The following is a 16,398-nucleotide window of genomic DNA, read 5'->3' as shown; positions in this document are numbered from 1 at the left end:
CTACCTCCTTAGAGGGGTGACACCCAGTAAAATCCACCCTTGGGTAGAGTAACAAGGCTTGCGCCAACGCCGCGTTAAAACCACCCAGATACTGTAGAAGAGCCTCCCTCACTACATAAGCCTCTAAGCGGGAAACTTCTTGGCGTGAAGCGTCTAATTCTGCCTCCAATCCCTTGATCCTTTCGTCCCGCTTAGCCATCTCCCTCCGAGCCTCATCCCTTTGACCACGCACTCTTAGATATCCGGACGTTACCCTTCCCACCTCCTTACCAGTCGAAACAATCCTCCCGTAAAGGCTGTCGGCGTCACTAGTAGCCTTGGCCTTTCTTATCTTCGACTCCGTGAATAACAAGTGAGTGGCACTAAAGGCTCGTAGTTATAACATCTCCACCCAGCGATACAGCCCTTCCTCACCAAGAGAGGCGAGCCTCCTCCGATCGGCTTCCACAAGGAGTTGGTCCTGGATGAACTTCCCCGGTCGAAAGGCATGGCTCCAAAGACTCTGAGGATCCTGCTCGGCGTCATCACACCCCCACAAGCTTGGTCGCGGAGAGCGTGCCAACCTAGGAGGCATCAACTCACTATCCACCCTGTCAAAATCCAATGACATGGCGATATCGGCTAATGGACTGGAGCTTGAGGGCCCCGTAGCATTGATGGTCGGCCCCGTATCCAAAGTGTCGGGCTCCTTAGCAGCTTGGTCCAAAACGTTAAGAGCCCGATTGGAAGACCCTAACTCGATGACCACCCGCTGCCTCTTCCACTGGAGGGGCACCTCCTCGACCTTTAGCAGAGAGGGAGTGCCAGCGATAGCGGCGACAACCAGTCGAGCACGAATGGGACTCCTCAGCTTAACAGCAGTAACGGGCCCTCCAAACCACACCTCGACAGCCTTTTCCACTATGCACCTCGCCACTTCTTCCCTCGTCAAAGCCGACGCCTTTTCTCCTAAAACATAAAACTCCGATAAGGATTTCCATAGAAACAGACCAAAACCTAAATACACAGTAGCAACATACCCATATACTTAGCCAACGCCCGAGGATCCTCCCCCAGCTCCACGAGCTTTGCCGATTCCAACGGGGGAGAAAGCGTGAAGGTGTCCGCCAAGGTTTGGTCCTCTGGGCCAAGAGTCTCGTACTCCACCTCTAGAAGGGGGTTTGACTCCAATTTCTAGAATATGGGGTATTTCTCCTTACCTCCCTTATCTAGGAAAAAGATGAGCTCCTCCTTACTCGAACCCACCTTGAAGAAACCATCCTTGAAATGCTTGAAGGATGTGGTAAAGGCCCTTAGCACCGATTTCCCATACGACTCGTAAAAGAAATCCAACCACCCCGGTAAGCCCCCTTCTAGTGATAGCATTGGAAGAAGACCGCCATAGTAGGCGTGCGGCCAAGGAACTCGACCAGCACTTCAAACCCACTGATGAAACCCCAGCTGTTCAGATGCAGTTGTGTTAGGGCAACGTTCATCGCCTCCAATACCAAACTCTGAAACTCTGATAGAGGAAGTTGCAATCGCAACCGTGTGAAGAGCACCTCGTACATATATGGGAACCCAGATTCCGAGGCCAAATGACAAACGCGTTCATCCCGACCATAAGGAAGGCAGACGAACTTCTTTCCCCGTCCTCCATCCTTTTCCACCCCCTCTCTGCTCTGGGGAGAGACCTTCCCCCTCACTGCAGCTAAAGACAGGCCAGTGGAGAAGTTCGATGCGATCCAGGCAACCTCCTCGAGCACCCAGTCATACGAACGGGCGGAGTTTGAAGCAAAAATAGCCATCCATGAAGTCAACTAACCAGATAGGCAGAGCAATCGAATGACGGAACAAAAAATCCTAAGATAATGGACGAGTTTACGAACAAAGCTAAATGACGTACATGCACCGGGCAGTGCATAGAAATAGTCATCACAAGAGACGCCAAGCGGGCAACTGGTGGCCAACAAAACCCCACCACGTGCCCCGTAATGAGCATTCTGACAAGCCTACCCCGCTTAGGATGGCAGACCCCCTTTTCGTGTCTACAGACGGCACCTTACACCTTTGAACGGGCACCTCGGTTCTCGAAACCCATGGGCCCCTACGCAATTGAACAAGGCTGCCAAAACTAAAAGCCCCAAAGTTCGGGCGCCAAGCCCCTTGAGGAAGTGGCAACTCGGCCCCATTCCATGAGCCACAATCGTGGTCATGATAAGTTGACTAGGACATCAAAAGCCACAAGGGCTAAACAAGGCACACATGAAAGAAAGACAAGAACAAATCATCCAGAGAGGAAAAGAAACGCGATTTGCTATTAGCTAAGAAATGTTCAAAAAGTTACAAAGCTTACAAAATGCCAACAACCTACACTATCGTACAAAACTATGGCTCGGCCCGACCCCCCTCAGGAGGCCTAAAATCGGAGAGATCCAGCTCCAGGAAAGCAGTTTGGACGTCAGATAAAACTGCTTCGTACCCATCCTTTCTTAACCCCCTGGCTTCCGTCTTCACTACCTCGGACTGGGCAACAGCCAGCCACCTCAGCCCTTGCTTTTGCCCTCATCGTTGTCACTTCAGATTTGGCTAGCCTCATCAGCTTGCCCCTTCGCCTCGAGGGCAGCTACTTCCACATCTTTTTTAACCTCCTCGCCTATCAACCCTCGAACCTGACGCAGTTCATCTTCATGATTCGCCTTCATCTCAGAGAGGTGCCATACCTGCCTCGAGCAGGTGACAGTCCGCGATAAGTTGTAGTACCTGATGCTCAATTCGATGAAACACAGCAGGAGACCCAGTGCCTGGTAAATCTCTCCAATTCAACAATAGGTTGAGATAGGTATCAATGAAGAGGTCGAAACTCAAGATCCTCAAATGGAACCAGGCCGCCACCCTCGACAAGATATGAACCATCTGGCAACCGGGCCTCCCCATTAGGACCCTTCTGACGTTTCCTATGCCAAGCCAGCTCCTCAGAAATCATCAATTCCCTAGAGCCTGCGCTCGGAGTCGTGGTCTTAACCACCACGGCCCCAAATTGCACGGTAGGAGTAGCGGGTGCCGGTGCAACAGGAGCCTTCCCGACCGCTTTCTTTATGAAAGCAGAGCCTGGAGCAGCTCTACCTCTCTCCTTATAGAGCATGTCCATCTCTTCTCTAATGTCCTTCTTATCGAATGTGGAAGCCATTCACCCTACAAAACTCACAAGCGCAAATGGCAATCGGGTAGGCTGCCACCGGTAAAGTTCGCTAAAACCCCCACAACCGTCCCTCTTTCTATCTACACCTAGGAAAGTAAGGAGTCTCTGGCCCAAAGTGAGGGATCCTTAGGAGGACCGTCGAAAAATACCTACAGCGCATCCCACAAATCGTCTGCCACCAGGCTGCAACTTGTCACGCATTTCCTTAGGATTACCAGTCACAGTCCAAATAGCACCCTCACCTTCCAGAAAAAGGGCCCTTGAATCTCGAGGCCACGCAGACCGGCTCATAGAGAACATTCCCTTGCTTACTTATCTAGGCCCAATCTTGGCCCTTTCCTTAGGCCCAATCTTAGCCCTCTCTTTAGACCCAATCTGGTCTTCCTCCCTGGATCCGGCCTTGGCCCAACGCCACACCTGCCACAACATCATTGCAATCCCACTAGATATCTACACAACAACCCTAGATCCTGCCTTCATTAATGGCGGATCCCATCCACATTAATGAGGGTCCCGTTGTAACACCCCCTCTCCTAAAATTGCCCGAGAAGAGGTGTTACGGGAAAATAAAATAAAACTAACTGATAACTAAAATCTGATACCACTAATGAATATCCCAATCAACCTAAATAAAACACTGGGTCAATATCAATAGAAAACCATAAACTGCATCTAAGGAAAAATCCCTAAATTGAATCATAAATAAACCTAAACTAATAAGACATCAACTAATAAACTCCCAGACATCTTTAGTCTTGAGTGGCTCCACGTACACACACTACTGGACACTGTTGCTAGGCCCCTCATCTGGTACTCCCTTGCTAGGACCTGGAATTGTGAAGAGTACAAGGTGAGCTACAAAGCTCAGCAAGTAAAAAAAAAAAAAAAACTGGAAAGAATAACTAGAGCTGAATCGAAGAATATTGATACTGATAAAATACTTACTGAACTTGTACTGAGAGATATAATAATTACTGGATTGCATTTACAAGATGTAATGCACATAAACTGTAAACTAAATGCAGATATGCAACTTTGGCACATAAGCCCACATAACTATAATACATACCTAGCTGATCTGAATCCTGCAAACATAAAAACTATAAGCATATATTATGGGCAATACGCCCCTAGCCCCCTGGTCGACATCAGGCAAGCATCTCATAACTGAGATATAACTAAACTGATACTAGTGGGATCCCCGCGGACAAGCCGCCTGGCGCGCATAATGCAATGCTCATATAAGTGCTGGCACACGATATGTAGTGCTCCATATAAAGTCATGCTCAATGCTCATACAAATGTGTATGCACAATAATCTCACAAAATAATGCTGACCATGTCATAATGAACTGCTAACATGGTATCTGATTTTTTTTTTAAAAGATTCTGAAATTTCTGAGTATACGCATGGCATATTGGATTTTATCATATCTTGGCATAAAAATTCAATATTTGAATAATTGAATATTTATATTAAATTTAAGACTTGCATCAAGAATTTATTGAAAGCCATTCGGATGCCATATGATACTATTTGGATGATTGAGGAAGTATAAGAAAACAATTCGAATGAAATAGCAGCCCATTCGAATGAAAAAAATGGACTATAGCAAGCTCATTCGAATGGCAGAAACTCATTCGAATGACAGAGGCTTATTCGAATGACAGAAGCTCATTCGAATGATAGATGATATATCAAAGGCTATTCGGATTAGATCAAGGACTCATTTGAATGACTCACAAATTCATTCGAATGAATTTTGACAACTTCCAACTTTTGAACTGGCAAAAAGTGACTCATTCGAATGCAACAGTACCCTCATTCGAATGAATTAATGGGATACTCACAGGTCATTCGAATGACAGAGAGACTTATTCGAATGACAAGAAAACTCATTCGAATGATAGTCTCAAAACTTCAAAAATACATACGAATGATACGATAACACATGACTCATTCGAATAACAAAGGACTCATTCGAATGACTGATACATTATAAGGGAAAAACTTACGATAACACTGAAAACTCATTCGGATACCATTGAACTCATTCGAATGACAAAGAGGCTCATTCGGATGACTGGAAACTTATACAAAATGAAGCTTACGATAACAGAGACCATATCTTGAATCAAAACTTAGCATCACTACACCATTCCAAAAGAAATCTTGGGAGAACAATCCCAATTGATATAAAATAATATCAAGATGTATTAAATCAATCGCTTATGAAAGAAAATGCTGAAAAGAATTGTGCATGGCTTATCATATCTCACTGGACATGGATATATCGCATGAATCTATATACATATTCTTGAACATACCATCTGATTAAACTGGGAACCCAAATCAATGAGTCTTGGTATTCTCAGATCACTGCTAATATGATTTGAAGATCATATTTAAAAGATTCACTAGAAAGAATCCCACATAACTTCCCCATGCACTCACTGTTCTACGTATACATATATATATATATTACAACTGATATAAATCTGAGAACTCAATGGAACACTAGAATAAACTGAGGACAAACTATTATGAATCTGTAATGAAAGGAATTACAGATAGGATACTTACCTTATGCTAACTCTGATCGGATCAACGATTGTAATGAAAATCTTCCTAAGCAAAGACTTGAACCCACTGTTGGCTCCTGCTCTCTGTTCTTGCGGTGTGAAGAACATATGGCTACGGTCAAATATATATATATATATAAAAACAGCCTTAAGTCCATCTCACATTCCCATTATAACTTGGAGACTTCTAAGCCCAAGCCTTCTCGCACCTGGACTCCTAATCTCATAATAACTCTTATTAACTAATTAAATAAATAACAACTTCTTAAATGACCCTCAAGTCCTTGCATTTAATTTCAACACTAAATAAAGAATTAAATGCTAATTAAATGTTGATCTCTCAATTAAAAATATTCTAAATTACCACATTGAAAATTAAATGGCAAGTTCTCTTAATTAATTACTTCAATAATTAATTAACTAATTCTGAATAAATATTATGCCCTCTAACGGGTCGTTACACCCGTGGCCACCATGCTACCACCTGGGAACCTCCACCGGTGTCAGATACCCAGTCCTATCACCTGCAAACGTACGTATCATGCATGCAGGAGGACATCTCCTCTTTCTATATCATCCAGCTCTCTTCAGATCCAATGAATGTTCTCACCGTTGACCTGCTGATACACAACCTCATCTTACTCTCTTACTCAACTCGACCGTCGGAGTCCTTACAAGTGCCAGCCGCCCCCCGGATGGACCCATCACTGGAGCCCGCGCCCCGCCTCTGATCGTCCCCTTATTTTGGTCAGGAAGGAACACCAACAATATCATGCCATGTGAAAAATCATGACTATCGATGCAACAACACATGCGCAGATATGACAGAATGCTCATATAATACATATAACTTAGCCACTTTTGTGACTATCATGCTAACCATAGGAAAATCATAACATATATAGGCTTTTGGGAAAACCACTCACTTTATGATTTAACTGCATGCTTATCGAGGCTAGTTTGCTATGAAAACCTAGAACTTGAAAGGTAAGCACCCAATCGTTTTGCACAAACACCCTTAATTTATTTTTCTCTTTGTTTTTGTATTTTTTCTAGAATTTTCCAGCCTTCGATGCGCCCTTACGCATCGTCTCAATGTCCTTCATGCGCTGGTCTTCTTCCTTGTGCATGGTCACTGGCGATCACGAGCATTTTTTTGGCTTTTCTCCTTTGTTTGAGCTCCGTTTCGCCTTCTGTTTGAACCTACATCTTCCTCTCTTCATCCTCTACAAGGTTATAGATTTAATCCTCTCGATCAGAGCCATTTTTTGATTAACCCAACCCAAATTTCGGTGAAGCCCATTTTTCCAACCAAGATTCGAATCACCCTAAATCTTAATGAAACTTGCTCAAGTTCTCCAAAAACAACCTTCCTTCTAGACATGTGGAACAAAATCCCCTTATTCACTTCTCTCAATTCTTCCTCAAACTCTTAAATTTTTGAGTTTAAACTTTTCATTTTTTTCGGCCATCTCTAAGAACCTCTATTATACTCGCAAACAAGCCTTGAAATGCTCGTGACTACCCATTCCAATGAATTTAGCACTTCCACCATCCTTAGATCAACCCAAAAATGCCAACATCCAACCCCAAAAATCTGGATTACAGAGCATCAAAATTCTAGCCAAGACACGGTTGGGAATCTCAAAAAATCGGCCATTCTCGTGGCCAATGTCGGCCTAGGCCTACTCCTAGAGCTTCCCCAACCACTTTCCTCGAGTCCCTCATGGTTTGAATTGACAATTGGCAGCCGACAGGGTGGTTGGTCGTCCATGGCAGTGTTCTAATTACAGGTTTGCAAAATTGCACTTTGACCCCAACCTTTTTCCAATTTTCACTTTGGCCCTTTCCTTGAAGCTCCTAAGTTTCTCAAGTAGTGCCATTACAACCCATAAGATTTAAAGCTTTCATTTCATTCCCAAAGATTCAGGAATAAGATCCTTTTAACCTCTCTCGGGCAAAATTAAGAAATTGCACATAGACCCGAATGTACGTTTTGACCGTAAATCTTTTTGTTTCCTCCATAAACCACTTAAGGGTTGTTCCTTATGCAAAATATGAACCTTATTAGGGTTCCGTTGACTTCCCAAAAGTCTCCTACGATAATTCAATTTTTTTTCCAACCTGAAACACAGCTGTATTGAAAATTGTCTCTGATCTGACTTCTTTCGATGCCATAAATTTTGCCTTGGAATGCTCGTCAATATCATATCATTTTTGTTAAACATCTTAGCTCCAGGGCATTCCTTACAGTTAATTTGGTCACTCATAACTGTGAGAAATTACGCTAAAATCCTCAAAGAATCTGAAAATTTCATTTTTGCCCCAAGATAAATTACTCTTGAGTCCTTCAAAAATTCTCGGTTATTACAGTTTGTCTCCCCTGGGAAAGCCCCTAATCGTCTCTCATTCATCCAAAAACAACTTCCCAGATTTACATGATTCCTCCTAGTCGAGCTTCGCTCTCGGGAGGAATCTAGGGAGATACATCCCCCGCTTACATTACCTCACTTTTCACTATTGCAATATGGCTCGCCTGTTCTGGCCTACTTTCTTTCGAGGCTCCTTCCCCACGGGAGGGGTTTCTTCTGAAGGGCCTTTTGAGCTTAACCCCGGGACAACACCATGGATGGGGTAGACGCAACGAACCTTCTCGAGAAGGAGCATTGCACCCTCACACGCACGTCACATGTCCTTGTCCTTCCTCACTGCTTATAAATAACCCCTAAACTCTCAGTTTCGAGGATAAGATGAAACAAAGTAGGTCTGGTAACATCCCAATATTTTAGGAGAAATTAATTTTTGTATTAAAGATAATTTATTTATGATTTATTAGTTATTTGTGAGTTTGAGGAATTTAATGGGAGAAATTAAATTCTTTTTGAAAGGTGATTGATAGTGTTTTGAAATTCTAAACGTAATTTCAAAAAATGAGAGTTGGTTTAGTATAAAAAATTAATCGTTGCATGTATATATATCATCAAAGAGCCTTGTAGCCTAGTGGTTACGCGTTCATAAGGGTGTTGGTAGGTTGCCGGTTCAAACCTTGTGAGGAAAATGATGAAATTTATTTTTAGTGAAGGGAGCTAGGATTAGTATATAAATATTTGGTGCATACATATTAATGAAAAGGCTTGCAGGTGAGGTGGTCACGTGCGCGCACATAGGTGTTAGTATAGTTGGTGGTCTGGCGAATTAAGGGGGAGGCACGTGCGCGGCGTGCGACCATGTGGGTGAGGGAACCAGGTTGGCCATGTGAGCGAGGCCTGGTGGCATGAAGATGTTTGGAGGAAAAATAATTAATTAAAAGAAAACATAAAAAAAAATGAGTTGGTGAGTTAGTGGGCAATAAACAACACTAAGTGTGGAAGAATGATTAATCAAGAATGTGTAGAAGAAATATTTAATAATAATTAAGAAAAAAAAAAAGAAAAAAAAAGCAGAATTGGAATGAAGTGGAGCACGCAGGCCCATGTGAAAAGTAAAAAGAAAAGAGGCATGATTGCTATTCTCTACCGAATTACAGTAATATAAAATATATATTATGTTATATTTTATTTTCTAAAATAAGAGGAAGTTAAAGACCCTGATATTTTAAGCGTCCGTCTCCCTCCTTCCTAATTTATGATTTTCAATGTGTAATGTGCGCTGAGCATTGTGCGTGCATTTTGCTTTCGATTTTTAGCAACCCTTGCTCCACCATCCTCTTTCTTTTTCCATTCTACCCGTTTGTTTGTTATGGTGGTGTATGTATTTTAAGGCTTTGGGTTGAGCTATAAATGGGCCCCAAGGACCGTATGATGCATGTGTGCTTAAGCCTTGGGTGGAGCTAAATCTTGAATAGGCCCCAAAGACCATATATGTGCACCTATGTGTATGTTTGCAAATAAGCATGGGGTTTCAAAGGCAAGTGTGGGCATATGGGTATGTATATATTGACACTTTTTGCATGTTGTGATGAAGCACAGTATGGGTGAAAATAATATTATCAACGAGTTTATCTATTGTTTAATTCTATTACCTCAATGTCATTATATCATGCTTGCTGGGACTTGTGGCTCATTCTTGCTTTGCATTATTCCAAGTAAGGGTAAAGCTAGAGATGAGGGTGAACCTATTGGAGCTTAAGCCCTTGGGTAGATGTGTACAATGCTCTCCTGACTAAAAGATCTTTGGGGATGGTGTTGAGTGAAGAAACAATCAGTTTAATTTGTATTATGGGCTTAGATGTATTTCTTTTGAGTTGTATGAGTGATTAAGCCCTAATGAGTTGTATTTGAATGGTGATGTAAATATTGTATATCCTAGTCTTCAAATGTTGAATGGATGATGATGTAAGCAAATGTTTATGGTTTTTGTTGTTAAATGAGAAATGTTTGTGAATGTTTTTATTTGAGTTTTATTCCATATCCATTCTTTTGGCACTCCCCCTTGGATTCCTTGGTTGTGGGATCTCCGAGAATGGGGTTGCCACATAAGATATCCAATCGAGTATGTCTTTATAATAATCGAGTAAGACTATGAGTTAGTCGAGTAACTGGTGCCTGATTTTGAAATTTATAGCCGTTACTCAGAAAGCAAAAAGAAGACAATTTTAACCATTAGAGCTTTATCTCTTTATTTTATGAAGTCTAATTGTGTTCTCTTATATAAGAATGATAAATATGAACATGCATTGTGTGCAAAATATTTTATCTATAGAATATATATGCATATAGTTTTTAATAAATTTGACTGTTATCAATCAAATCAAAGAAGCTGTGAGTATGTGTAGGTATCAAGGCAAATTCCAAGTTTCAAGCTTCTATAAAAATCCCAAGTGTTGCATGAGATCAATGCTGGTTAGCGAATGGGACTACTGTAGTGATTGCTGTTAAGCAAGCCTGAGCTAAGCCTAATTCAATTCTGGCCTATATTCACCGCTTAAGTGAAAGTCCCTCCATGATCATTCTTTTTTCACTTCAAACAAACTATTTGGTAATGTTTTCATGTAGATATTTTTAAACTAGATATTAGATTAAGAGAGTTGAGTGCTTCATTTATCTATATTCTTGAACTCTCTTATTGTTCAAGAAAATGTTGAAATCATTGTATTATCTTATATTTTCTCTTGAGAAATCCTTTCACAATCTCTTGTGAAACTCTTATAAAGGTTATGCCCGATTCTTTAAAAGGTAGTGGTTGTGGCTGAGTCTAGAATGAAAATGTCTTATGTAAAGGTTACAGATGCTCTTGTAAAAACTGGGGTTCCTACTTAACCTATTAAAAGTGGAGGTTATAGTTAAATCTGTAAAAACTATGTATGGGTTATAGTTGAGCCCTAAAAACTAAAATCCCAGTGGATGGTTTCAAAATCCTTAGTGAGCAGCTAAGATAATGGACTAGGCATGTTGGTCGAACCACTCTAAACTGTTGTGTTTTGTGGTTTGCTTTTTATGTTTTCATAGTATTATTTTTCATATGTCATGCAAATGTTTTCATATTTAAACTTAGCTTATGGTTTTTCAATGCATACTAGTTTTAACCTTTATTGCATCCATAAAGAGTCTTTAATATTTCTACTTGCATTCATTATTTTCAAAATGCATATATTTTCCATAAAACCTAAAGGTGAGAGTTTAGAAATGCAAACAAAATCTTATTGGAATGAGCATAACAATTTTCTTATTCTTATCTTCAAATGTTGCACTTCATTTTTACATAAATATACTATGTTTGAAACAAAATTAAATTTGATTTTCATAGAACATCTTTTCACATTCTATACAATGTATTCTCATTTTATCTCAATCTTCATTAAGCATTCTTGCAGCAGTTTTCTTTTCATATATGACTGTCTTTAAATCTTTCCAGTTTCAATTTTCATTACAAGCATATAGAGTTCCAAATATTTCTTCTTCCATGTAAGCCTTTCAAATATATATATGTTTTCTATAAGAATTGAAAGTTAATCAAATAAAAGGCTTTTGTTGATAGCATTACTAGTTTTCTCATTCTTATCCTAAAATGATATTTTCATTCATACATAGTTATACTATATATGAAGTATGTTTGAATAAACCTGCATGAAAATGTTTTAATCCATATATTTTTATATTATGTTGTTGCAACATTTTTATGTTATGAAAAGTATATTTCAAATTTAATTTAATGCATAATTATTTTTAAATATTTCAAAAATATTCAAAATATCCAATTCACCCCCCTCTAGGATGATCTTTCAATACTGCATTTAGGAGAAGATCTAGAGCTTGCCAAGTACTCATTTGAAGTTATCTTCGCTAATCCATCTTTAGCTTCCTTATTTGGGCTTAAAGTTACCATGGATGGTTGAGGATGAACTAATCAAGCTTGTCTTTGCGAACCAAATACTCTAGCTAGTTTTTTAGGTTGCCACACTCCTCGGTTGAGTGACCCAGGCATCTATGGAATTCGCAAAAAGTGTCTAGGTTTTTCCCTCAAGATTTGTTAGAAGGAGGAAATTGAATTAGCCCCGTAGGTCCCACAACATAGAATATTGTAGTGAGGGATTTTGAGAGAAGGGTGAAGGTTTGAAACTTCACTTTGGCTAAACTATCAATTTTTTGAGCCTTTGACTCTAGCTGATCAGGATTTTCATCGATAGATCTTTCTCTTTTACTTATTTCTTTTCCACTCAAAGTGTATAAGCTATCAAGTATTTTTGTTTGTACCACAAAACTTGTGGTTACGAAGTAGTAGATTAGCCAATAACATAGGCTGATCAATTGAAAAAGACTCCCTTAATAAGGTGAAGGTTGTACCCTATAGGAGCACCATGACCGCTATGCCAACTTACAACCCATGAACTTCCAGAATGGCATTTGAAAAATCGTTAATGTATTACCTCAGCATCTCATAGGGTCCTTGATGAATGCTAAACAAATATGTCAAGTCCTTTTTCCTTGGGGCGTTAACAACAAAGGTTGCGATGAATTCCTTTCACAACTGGTCAAAGGAATGAATACACTCGTTAAGTAACTCACTAAACCACTTATGTGTTTGCTAGGTTAGAGTTAGGGGAAATGCACAACACATAGTTGCGTCATCCCACCCATGTAAAAGGTTAAGAGACTCATATCACTAGACATGGTGGTTAGGGTTTTCACTCCCTAAGTATGTTGGCAACTATAGAAGCTCGAATCTCAGTGGGATTGGCTGCCTGAGTAACTCAAGAAAAAAAGGGATTTTTCTTCTATCCATTTCCTCATATGAGGCCATCACTTTTTTTTTGTTCTAAAATTTCTTCTATGATTTTTTTTTTTACTTCAGAATTCTCAAGGGGTTTGACATTGTAGCCCCAGTCATGGATGATCATAGATGGAGGGCTTGAGCTGAGTATTCACTTTTTCTTGAGGTTGCATTCTCAACAGATTCTTCATAGGCGATTGCCTTTCCTGTCTTCCTATGCCTTTCAGCTATCACATCCTTAGGGGTAGGCACATAAGGAGGCTCTTGAATATTCTTGGGTTGTGCCTCTTGGTGATCCTTATTGGACGTTCAGAGTAATGAGGATTCTAAGGTGGATGTGACCCTTTTATTGGCGACGGGGGTTTGTTTCTTTTGGCAGTCAAGCACCTAATGGATAGAGGTAACTCAATGTTAGGTAGTAAGTTGTGTAGTAGAAAGGTTAGATCTTGCAATGCCTTGGCATTCTTATCATGCCTTTCCTTCAATACATCATAATTTCTCTTCAGATCTTCATACTCAACGAGCAAAACAATTGGTGGTGTTTTTCCCAAGGATACGAGTACTCCCGCAACTGCTTAAGGATTCCCCCTTAGAGCTATTAAATGCCCATGAGAACTCATACCTGGCATCCCAGTTGGAAAGGAAGGTTGTCCTAAGGAACAGTGTCTTAATTTGGGGGAGTGTAGAGAAGTTAAGCTCTTTTGCCCACTTCATGTCGAAGAATACTACTGGCTATCAGGGCTTTTAGCCAGCTGGACGGGGAGGTGCTGGTTGATCTCTCAGGGGGCCGCCTCTTTTGACATGAGAACTTGTTCTTGTTTTGGGGCTAGCGTTCCTTTGTGTATTACCCAACTCATTTTTAGCACAAGTTTGATTTGGTTATTCTTGCCATTAATCTTGACTCTTTGTTTCTTTCCCACAAATAGCACCAAATTGTTGTTGTCAAAATACAACAATTAAAATTTTTAGTGCAGAAATGCTTTGGTCACAATAGAGCAAGGCGACCAATTGTCAGATGTCTACTTGTGGGAACAGGTTGTTGGTGGCTTTATTGTCGGGGGGACCTATTGATTTTCCATGAGAACTTGCTGAGTCATCTGAGTGAACTTGCTGAGTTGTTCGAGTGGACTTGCTAAGTGAACTTCTTTGGTTGAACCCTCCAAAAGTGAGCTTTTCCTAGTGAACTTTCATAGGTGAACCTTCCACAAGTGAACTTCTGAGAATAAACCCTCCACGAGTGAACTTCTTCAAGTGAACTTTTCATGGGTGAACTTCCTCGCTTGAACCCTCCAACTGTTTGGATTAACTACATACACAAAACCCAGTTAGAAGGCACATGGGGATTCCTTTCCCCTATATGACCTCCGATGCTCAAGTTAGTATTGGAATGAAATAGTTGCCCAAGGGAATTGTGAAATATGATGGTTTCTTCGGATGCACAGTAAATGTAGTATGTTGTTAGAATAGCTAATGTCAGTATGCCTAAAAAGTGGAACCTTTTTCTCAACGAAAGAAGGGATATTTATAGACCTTTTTACCTTGAATGTTGGAGGTGGACACATGTCACACGAAAGTTCTCATGGTTTAAGCTCAAATATGGTTTTAAAGGAATCACTCTTAAAAGGCTTAGTGCCTTAAGGAGTCTTCTGAGAGAAGGTGGACCTTGTGGCAAGCTACTAGAGTAGGGCATTAATAGTAGGGCATTAATTTCTACTTTGATTGGTCCAAGGGAAACATCGTGCACTCCAGGAGAACTTCTATATACTAAGGAACTTGTGTGGGGAAACCCACATGACCTACTAGAACATGAGCCCCCCAAAGGGCTTGCCCCATGCAAGAGCCCATGAGTCTTGTGGGCGCACAATCCCCCAAAGGACTTGCCTGTGTGGGGGTAACTTACCTCGTCCATCTTGCCTACATGCAAGCATCTGGGCATGCATGATAACTTGTCTTGTTATGGGTCTATGACCTTACAAGTGTGCTAGACAAGCCTTGTATGATTGTCACAAATCGTGTTTCGAGTAATCCCAAAACAACTGTCTTGGCTTATTGTCCTTGTGCATATTTTTGAAAAATATGCCTAGGTAGATGCTTGACTAGGTTATGGCACAACAAGCATCTACCACACCTATGTCTTCTTCAATAAGACAAACCCATCTTACATTCCACTATATTAAAACCACTAAGGTTTCCACCAAATGTACCTTAAAAATTTAGTTACAATCCCATAGATTTGATCAAACTATAGGAAGTTAACACCACAAACCATAGTTCATACAATTATATACGAGTCCTAAGTATACACTTTGGACTAAATATGGCAATAAGCACAACAAATAAATAAAACAACTTTAAATGAAACTCTTTACAAGTAGAATATTCACAAGGTCTGGAATGATAAAGGTTTGATGAGTCTTTAATCCTTTGGTTGCTTTTTGCTCACAAGATAAAATTTGAGCTTGGAGTGCTTTGAGATCTTTTTTTGTTGAGAGTTTTTAATGTGCAATGAATAGTTTATTCTTTATTCTTGATATGTTTGGAGTTGTTTATATACTCCATTTATTGATTTTAAAGTCCCTCAATGGCTAAAATCATATTTAATACTAAAAAGTGACACTTGAAGCCAAAAAAAAATTGTGTAAAGAAAAAAATTGTTACAGGCATATAGTTAAACCTACAGTCAACAAATCCAAAATTAGAATCTAGTTGGCTTAAAAGGGCATTGGCTACTAAATTTATAACATTTTCAAAGATTGGCTCAGTCTAACCAAATATCAGTTATAGACCTCTCATTTTTGAAATATTGAAGAGATTAGCCTAACCAAATATCAATTATAGGCCTCAACTCTCATTTATAAAATATTGAGGAGGTTTGCCTCAACCAAGTAGAATCTCAATTATACGGTCAACTTTTGATTCTAGAATATAGCTAGACCTCAATCCAGTCAAACTAAGTGTGAGAAAACAATTATAAGAGAAAATCCTAAGAGATTAGTCTCTTAGTGTGTTATTTATAATAGGCACAATGGGTTTAATAACCTACGGGCTTAACCTATAAGTTTAGTCTAATTACACATAGTTACAATAAATAAATAAATAAAAAATACATACAATAATATGTAATATATATAATTATATTAATAATTTCAATACTAAGGGTCAATATAGGATTCATCGTCATTTTCAATGTTCAACAAAATCTCAAATGAGTAAAATATTGACTTAAATCAACTTAAACATCAACTGTGACCTCAAATGTAAGAAAAAACCCATTTTATTTTGTTTAGTCAATTTAAACCTTAGTCCTAGACTTCTAAACTTCAAGTTTTAGGCATTGAAACAAATTGAAAGAAGTCATGCTTAAGTAGTTTATAAAATTAAGTTCCGTTAATCATCAAAATATTTATTTAGAGATTAATCATTCA

Source organism: Diospyros lotus, chromosome 5, assembly GCF_014633365.1.
Source record: "Diospyros lotus cultivar Yz01 chromosome 5, ASM1463336v1, whole genome shotgun sequence".
Taxonomy (NCBI): Eukaryota; Viridiplantae; Streptophyta; class Magnoliopsida; order Ericales; family Ebenaceae; genus Diospyros; species Diospyros lotus.
Note: the sequence above shows the minus strand (reverse complement) of the source record.